Source organism: Notolepis coatsorum, assembly GCF_963971535.1.
Source record: "Notolepis coatsorum genome assembly, chromosome: 6".
In the NCBI taxonomy this organism is placed as follows: Eukaryota; Metazoa; Chordata; class Actinopteri; order Aulopiformes; family Paralepididae; genus Notolepis; species Notolepis coatsorum.
The window spans coordinates 96,161,315-96,170,574 of record NC_140170.1 but is presented as its reverse complement, the minus strand read 5'-3'; the positions used below and the strand labels follow the sequence as shown (position 1 = coordinate 96,170,574).

At 41.6% G+C, this 9,260-nt stretch overlaps 1 long non-coding RNA gene across 1 annotated transcript; it reads right to left on the bottom strand.

The window, feature by feature from the left end:
• Nucleotides 1-7,552: 7,552 nt before the first annotated feature.
• Nucleotides 7,553-9,260, bottom strand: LOC311230375. Its single transcript, XR_014619796.1, has 3 exons — nt 9,061-9,260; nt 8,476-8,585; nt 7,553-8,166 (listed from the first exon to the last, which is right to left on the bottom strand). It is a non-coding gene; the product is annotated as an uncharacterized lncRNA (long non-coding RNA).

Here is a 9,260-nt window from a genome sequence, read left to right as displayed (position 1 = left end):
AGTAGAAATACCCAGATAAATTAGTACTCTGGTAAAAGTAAAAGTCCTCCATTCAAATATTATTTTGTATTTGCTATTGGATGTACTTAAGTATATAAAGTAAAAGTATGCATTCTACATGACATTTGTGTATTCCAGTGCTTGGGAACATCCAATCCTCGATCCATTGGCCTCTAATGGTTATGTTAAAGTGGTATGTGGTCCAGTCATGCTGCTCTGATTAAAGGTTATGTTAAAGTGGTATGTGGTCCAGTCATGCTGCTCTGATTACATCCTCTTGAGGTTGCCAGGCTTCAAATGTGAAAGTATATAATCTTCATACATTTTTGCCATGTTTTCTATGCAAAATATTTTTCTTCAAAGTAACTAGTAACTGATGAGTTCAGATAAATGTAGTAGAGTAAAAAGTACAATATTAGTTTTTAAATGTAGTGGAGTAAAAGTATAAATAAAAGTAATAACGTCAAATGTTCCCACCACTGGTTGCTGCAAACATAGTCAAGTGCAGAGGTTCCTAAAGTTTTCACTGATAGAGATGGATGGATGGATGGATGGATGGATGGATGGATGGATGGATGGATGGATGGATGGATGGATGGATGGATGGATGGATGGATGGATGGATGGATGGATGGATGGATGGATGGATGGATGGATAGATAGATAGACAGACAGACAGACAGACAGACAGACATGCATGGATCCACATGTGATAGTATTTTGTCCCACGGACCTCCATCTGAGAAGACACATGTTAAATGTGGTTTTTATATTGAACTGCATGTTTAACTCAATCTTATACAATACATTATCTTATTGTGGTAAGTAACCTTTAGTAAATTAAATAATAGTGAAAGTAAAAGATTCTGCATTTTTCTGGTGACACCATTGGACCTCCTAAAGGACATCTGGAAGGTCCCCTCACTTTGGGAAGCACTGGTCCCATGAAGAATTTTGAAAGGCTTGGTAGTGAAGGCTAAAATACTGTATAATCACTTAGATTCTGAAAATCGTATACTTAAGTCCTGTGCTAACCATCTAGCCCCAGTGTTCACCACCATATTTAATCTATCCCTGGCTGAGTCTGTGGTCCCTGCCTGTTTCAAGGTGTCCACTATAATACCGGTACCAAAGAAATGCCCCCCAACAGGTCTTAATGACTACAGACCGGTGGCACTCACCTCTGTGGTCATGAAATGTTTTGAGAGGCTGGTTAAGGATTACATTTGTGCCTCCCTCCCAAGTGATATGGACCCTATGCAATTTGCATACAGGACAAACGGGTCCACTGACGACGCGGTCTCCCAGGTACTGCATAGCACCCTCTCTCACCTAGACCGCCAGAAGGGGGGGGGCTATGTGAGACTGTTGTTCATTGACTATAGCTCAGCGTTCAACACCATAGTCCCCACCAGACTGGTGGACAAGCTGATCGAGCTGGGTCTGAGCTCTGCTCTGAGCACCTGGATACTGGACTTTCTGAGTGAAAGGCCCCAGGCGGTCAGGGTGGGGGGTCATACTTCCAACACCATCACCCTGAGTATCGGGTCCCCCCAGGGCTGTGTTCTGAGCTGAGCCCCCTACTGTATTCACTATACACACGATTGTGTGGCCAAGTTCAGCTCCAACTCCATAGTGAAGTTTGCGGACGACACAGTGGTGGTGCGGCTGATCTCTGACAACGACGAGAAGGCCTACCGGGAGGAGGTTGAGGTACTGGAACGCTGGTGTACTGGAACGCTGGACAACAGCCTGCTACTGAACATTGGTAAAACCAAGGAGCTGATCGTGGATTTTAGGAGAACACAGCAGGGGACACATACACCACTGAGGATAAACGGGGCTACCGTGGACAGGGTGAGAAGCTTCAAGTACCTGGGGGTCCACATCTCAGAGGACCTGACATGGACAACACAGATAAATTCAGTCGTAAAGAAGGCGAAGCAGCGCCTCTACCACCTGAGACAGTTAAGGACATTCAGAGTATCGGGGAAGATACTCCAGTCCTTCTACTCCGGAGCTGTAGAGAGCATCTTGACTGGAAACATCACTGCCTGGTATGGAAACAGGACAGCACAGGACAAGAAGGCCCTACAGAGAGTGGTGCACTCAGCTGAGCGTACTACGGGGTATTGCACTACCACCCCTGCAGGTCTTATACAACAAGAGGTGCAAATCCAGAGCCTGCAGAATAATGAAAGACCCTCAACACCCCAACAACAGCCTGTTCAAGCTGCTGCAGTCAGGCAAACACCTGCGAACACCAGCAACTAGGACAGAGAGACTTCGGCTCAGCTTCTTCCCCCAGGCCATCATAGTCCTGAACACTGAACTCTCCACACACAAGCACACATGAGCTCACACACTAGCAGTCACTTTAGCATGAACACACACACACACATGCTGCACACGCTCACACTCAACGGTCACTTTAAAAACAAGAACGGGAGTGGTTCTTGTATAGTAAACAGATGGATATAGCAAGCTAGTATAAGGACACATAGTACAACTGTAGATTGTATAGTATAGCATTGTATAGTAGTGTACATAACACAGGGGTGTAGCTCCAGATTCTGGGCCCCATGAAAGAATGTATTTGTAGGCCCCCAGTGAATGCGAGAGCGCGCTTAAGCGCGTGAGCGGAATTTTTTTGGGCAATTTTTTTATTGATGAAAACCCATAATATGGTTTTTACCTATACATTCGGATCAGCAGTTCAGCACCTGCACTGTTGGTGGGTGAGCCTAGTAAAGGATGTCGCATTGCGTTCATCTTCAATGAATGGACCAATGCAATAGTCTACCAAAGCCCCCCCTCTCTCTATATATATCTCACACACACACACACACACACACACACACTTCAGAAACAAACATAGTATCAATGAGAGCATCAATAATACACCTGAGTGATGTCTAGTTTAAAAAAAAAAAAAAAAAAAATGTGGGCCCCCCCCAGTGCTGGGCCCTTGGAATCATCCTAAGCTACCCCCCCCCAGCTACGCCCCTGAGTCATAACAACATAAAACCCAGTGCCTCATCCGTAGCTAACAGTGTATTGCACTATCGCAGGACCTTGCATGTCTTACCAGACCCAGGCAACTACCGCCCTGTTTCTATCCTTACCTCCATCTCGAAAGTCATGGAAAAAATTGTATACGAACAGGTCGAAAAATACCTTGCGGAAAAAAATCTAATCTACGAATTCCAATCTGGCTTCAGAACATCCCACTCCACTGACACATGCCTTCTCTATTTAAACGACCACATCAAACAAGAGGTGGACGCGGGCAAATACTGCGGCATGGTCATGCTGGACCTACAAAAGGCCTTCGACACTGTCAATCACACCATTCTGATTGACAAGCTAAAAGCAATTGGTTTTGATAGTCTATCAGTGAGCTGGATGCAATCCTACCTGGAGGGGAGAGAGCAGATGGTGGAGGTAAACGGTACCCTATCCCCCCCCCTCACAGTAAACTGTGGTGTTCCACAAGGAAGCATACTAGGTCCGCTACTGTTCCTAATTTATGCAAATGACATGTCGTCAGCTTGTGACTGCAACTTGTTCCTGTTTGCGGACGACTCAGCCCTGCTGGTCTCTGACAAGAACAAGTTACAGGTTGAAAAAACCCTCAGCTCAGAACTAGGCAAAATCTGCATATGGCTCGCTGATAACAAACTATCATTACACATGGGCAAAACAGAGTCCATTCTCTTCGGTTCAAATAACAAACTCAGCAAGACCGACGGCTTCTCAGTTACAGTGGGTGACAATATTGTCACAAGGAAAGAAGATATTACCTACGTGGGTTCCATCCTAGAGGCAAATCTTTCCTGTGACAAAATGGCATCCAATGTAATAAAAAAAGTCAACCAACGAACACGATTCTTGTACCGGATCTCCTCACTGGTAAACAAGAATACCCTGAAGACTCTAGCAGGAGCACTCATTCAAGGGTACTACGACTATGCTTGCACCTCATGGTACCAAAGCACCTCAAAGGCGCTAAAAACAAAATTACAAACATCTCAAAACAAACTGGTCAGACTACTGCTTGACCTTACTCCTAGAACCCACCTCACCCCTGCCCACTTTGACAACCTAGGATGGCTTAGAGTAGACGACAGAGTACAGCAACTTGCAATGGGCCTGGTCTACAAGATACACTACACGACCAAGGTACCCATGTACATGACAAAATACTTCCCAAAGGTCAGTGAATACCACGATCACAACACCAGAGGGAGCTCCACAAATCATGTAAAACCCAGATTCGGCTCAAACAAGGGACTAAACACGTTTCGCAATTATGCCACATCAATGTGGAACGCCCTACCCAAAGCTGTAAAGGAATGTGAATCACTACCCACTTTCAAAAACACTCTCAAAAAACACCTAAGGGAGACTGCAACTCGAAACTGGCCCCTGTAAATGTCCGAACACAACCCCCTCCAATGTACAGTAAATTACCAAGTATGGTCTTGTCAATAATCCAATGTACAGTGTTGTTTGTACAGTTGTACAGTGTCCCACCCCTCCTACCCAACCCCCCCCCCACTCCTACCCAACCCCCCCCCCACCCACCCAACCACCTCCAATGTACAGTCCCTCCCCACCCCCACCTACCCAATCCAATGTACAGTTTCTACACCTAATGTATATACTCTTTTTGTATCACAAACAGTACTGTAATTGCAAATCTGGTATGTCATAAATGTATAGATGTAGCAGTACTGTCTATCTGTATGTCATGTATGTCATATATGTTACGATGAATTGAAAATGGGGGACCCTGATGTAAACAAGACGAAAGTCTCTCTGGTCTGCATCCCCTTAACAATTGTATGTATTGAGCTGTACTGTACTGTACCCATTCTGCAATCTGTTAATAAAGTTTTCATTCATTCATTACCATGCTTTTTGTAAACTTATGTACATTATACCTGTTATGTCTTATTTTTATTACTTGTATTATTGCACAAATGTCTTATTCTCATCCTTATTGCTTGTATTATTGCACAATCGCTGCGGGCATGACCCCCCGCATTTCACTATGCTTGTATGCCGTGACAAATAAAACTCTTGACTTGACTTATGATTAATTGAAAATGGGGGACCCTGATGTAAACAAGACGAAAGTCTTTCTCTGGTCTGCATCCCCTTAACAATTGTATGTATTGAGCTGTACTGTACTGTACCCATTCTGCAATCTGTTAATAAACTTTTCAATCAATCAATCAATCAAGACTATGTTTACTTTAGGCAATGCGTGTGGCCACTAGAGGGTGCTCTACTACCACGTGAAAGAGGCACTGTAAACCATAATCCCAATTCAGTACTCAGTAAGGCCATAACACAGGACTAGCATCTATCTATCTATCTATCCATCCATCCATCCATCTATCTATCTCCAACAACATACTATCAGCTGAGTTACACCAGTGGAAGTCTAACATGTCCATGCTTATTTGATGTGCCTTTTGTTTCCATCCATTTCTCAATAACACTGGGAGATTTTGTTTAACTTTTATTATCTAGAAGAATATAACAAACAAAGAAAATTATATATATATATAATATATATATATATAACATATTATGTTATATATATATATATTATATATATATATAATTTTCTTTGTTGCAAAACTAGATTTCAGGATATAACCTGAGGACGTCCTTACACCTCTGCCACGATGACCTCTGCCCTGATTGAACAATACTTAAGACCTTAATTTTTTTAATATCTTTAAAGCTTTTGTTTTCCCTCATGTAACATTGATGCTATTATTAAAGTTGAATTATCTTTTATAGGCTACCTACCTTTGTGTCATGTGTTTCACCAATTCTACTTATAAAACCCCTGTTTAAACCACCCTCCACCAGATGTTGAATCTCCTCCCTCATTTAATAAACCACGCCCCTCCCAGTAGCTCCACCCCATCACATTTCCAGCAGGCCGGCAGCTGTCGGAGAAAATCCAGCTCCTAATGACAGCAGTGTCTCACTTCCACACGAGGATGTCCATCAAGTTCTCTGCTCAGTATTGCCCCAGTAACCTTCTACATTCAGAACTTAGTGAATGTTGGTGCTAGACTCACAAGCACCAGAGGAAACAAACATTTCTGACCCTCACCCTACTCTGGGGCATCATGTGTGTGGTGAAGGGGAATGGGAAGTGGTCTGAAGTTGGATACACCACAAACCTTCTAGTCTTATTTTTGCCTGATCATAATGTGATCAAATACGGTGCAAAAGAGCCAAGAAGAACATCCAAAAGAACACTGAACAGCTAATTCCACCTGGGCACTTTTTATAAGGTAATTTCTACCTTGTTAAAAAAAAAAAAAAAAAAAAACATATATCTTAAATTGTATAGTTTGTTTAGATAGAATATACGTTGTGTATTATGTTTACAAATCTACTACAGTTGAGGAGCCAGGAAAAACAATCATCTCATGGTTTTCTGAATGTATGTACAGTACATTTAAAAAAGCTCTGACAATAGAATAATCGGAATCTAAGCACCACAGCTGTACAAGATATCTGGCATGAAACAGATCGAGGAAAGGAAGGATTTGTCTGTGACTTAATGTTAAGTAGGCCTGGATGCCATAGAGCTTTTTTCTTGTCTTCTGGATTCATTCAGACCCTGACACTTATATTTCTGGAAAGCTCAGAGGGATATCGAAGGTCTTTAGAACATTCCAATCATTTTTGGACCAATTTTGCACTGCCTTTGGTTCATAAGCCCCGAACACAATGCATTCTTCCCCACGCCCTCTCTATATTCAGTATTGACAGGGACATATGGTTTAAATAATAGCCACAATGATCAATCTATAACAGCCAGAATCTCCTATTACATATTTCCTACGTTATGTGGTATTTCCAGTTGACAGAAATCCATATAGGGAGATCCATAAGTGGGTCAAAGTGTCTTGGCACATACAGACATATACATTATACAGTTTTGCCAATGAAACAGTTAAAGATCCCCATTTAGAACAGTACAGTATGTCCTCCTGTAGGAGGGTATACCCCCCCCCCCTTCCTCACACTATTTATTGTATGTGGGAGGTGCTTTGCACATACGTCTGGTACTGCTGCATGCCATAGCGTGGATGATATGGGGTCAGCATGGCAGAACATGAGACGATACCGGTAGCCCCTTTAACATATCAACACCACAAGAGAGATGCAGGAGGGAACAGTAGTGGTTTTTGTCAAGTCAAATGTATTTGTATTTGTATAATCATCTCTGTGGTAATAATCGAAATAGTTTGATGAAGCAATCATGTCATAGAACACATATTACGTTGCATTTTTTTCTTCCTTCAATAATCTGTGCAACATTTTTATTATTTTATTCAAAAGTCTGGCTAACCATCGACAACACTGATTAATACCAACAATCCTAAATGTTTTGGAGGCAAATAAGAGTGGGAAACACAGAAGCGTTCTTATCAAAACATTTAAAAGCACATAAACACAGCACATTGCATTTACAGAGCTTAACAGTCCTCCTAGGGAGGTTAGTGGTGTTTTTACATGAATAAGGAAGGAGCAATACGAGATGGAATCTTGTCCTTCAAAATAAAACAGTTTATAAATTGGGTATTTTCATCATTATTCCATACTTTTAATTAGTTATATTTTTAAAAGCATTGTGTTTCCATCCCCATCATTATACACATATATACAATATCTTTGTACTCATTCAACCAAATAGTCTATAGATTATCTCAACTATAAAACGATGTAGGTTATCAAGTAGTTATGGTATCCTAGCCACCCCCCACCCCAAACATACACCTCCTCTATTACCACATTATCACCAGGAGACATGGTGGATGGACAGGGCTGTTACATCCTTGCAAAACCCTCCTTTACATCTATCTATCTATCTATCTTTTATTTATTTATTTACATTTAGCTACCACCCTTGGGGTGGGGTTTTGGAGAATGAACCCCCTTTCTTGGCAGCTCAAAACCTTGGAGAAGCCAGAGTGCTGGAATTTCACTTCTGAATTACTTTTTATTCATGAAAAGTTCAGTGCAGTGAAGCAGATACAGTAGTGTGCTTCAGTAGTGTGCTTCAATAGTCCCAGCACATCCAAACATCTATTCCATTTGCCAAATGCTCTTTGGCATTTCACAGTCCTAGGAAAGGAGATAGAAGTGGTGGATTAAAAAAGTAAATTAGATATGGCCTGGTTTTAATATATTATAGCTAACCTTATTTTCCAATGCTATCAAGAAAAAGCATACAAAACAAAGCGTACAAAAGAAAAAATATTTATTTGATTAATTTCTTTTTATTTCTTTCTTTCTTTTATATATTGTATATTAAATATATATTATATATTTATATATTAAAGAGAATTAATTGCTGACTTTCTTGAGAATTCTCAATTAGACATTACAGATAGATTTAATTCTAGTTTGCTTTGTGTGCACCAGTGTACTCACTTGCAATCAGTGCATTTTCTGGGACACAGCCCTCCCAACAGATCCCATAGCAATCAGAGACAGCAACGCGATGAACGCCCCACCAAGCACCAGTCCTCTGCTCACACTAGCTGGAAAGTCAAATATGTCATTAGTGCCATAAGAACGTACAAAACAACAGGAGTGTGTATTATTAAAACAGTATTTCAGTCTGGGTGGACATTTCTTTAACAAGCAGACCTCCATATGAGTTTATGAGCAGTCCACCTTCTATGTTATCTGCCTGTTATTTTTCTGATATTTACAAGCAGACAAATTATTCCTTGAGAAGTATTAACAAAAAACGGAGAAGATATGAAACGAGATGTACGAGATCACTGTAGTTTATATAGGGCATATAAGTATGAATATAAGTATGGATTTCAACTTCATTTTCAACCACTCAGATACACAGCGCAATTCGATGGATGATTGCTCTTGAACTCATATATGTGAGTGTGCACACTATCAAGGGAAAAAGTTCTACTAGGGAGAAATATCAGCTTAAATAAAAGTTATAAACGATGTTCACTGTAAGCGTATGATGCATATCAAATCAACATTTACCAACTGTTTCATCTTCCAGTAATGTGACCGTAACTCCTTGATCGTCTGTCGATGCTGTGGAATCAGGCACATCATCTGCCGGCGGACAGTCACAGGTAGGCTCAACCGGGGCCTCTACGGGGGCCACCACGGCCTTTACTGGGGCCACCACGATCTCCTCTGGGGCCTCTGTGGGAGCCGCCACAATCTCCTCTGGGGCC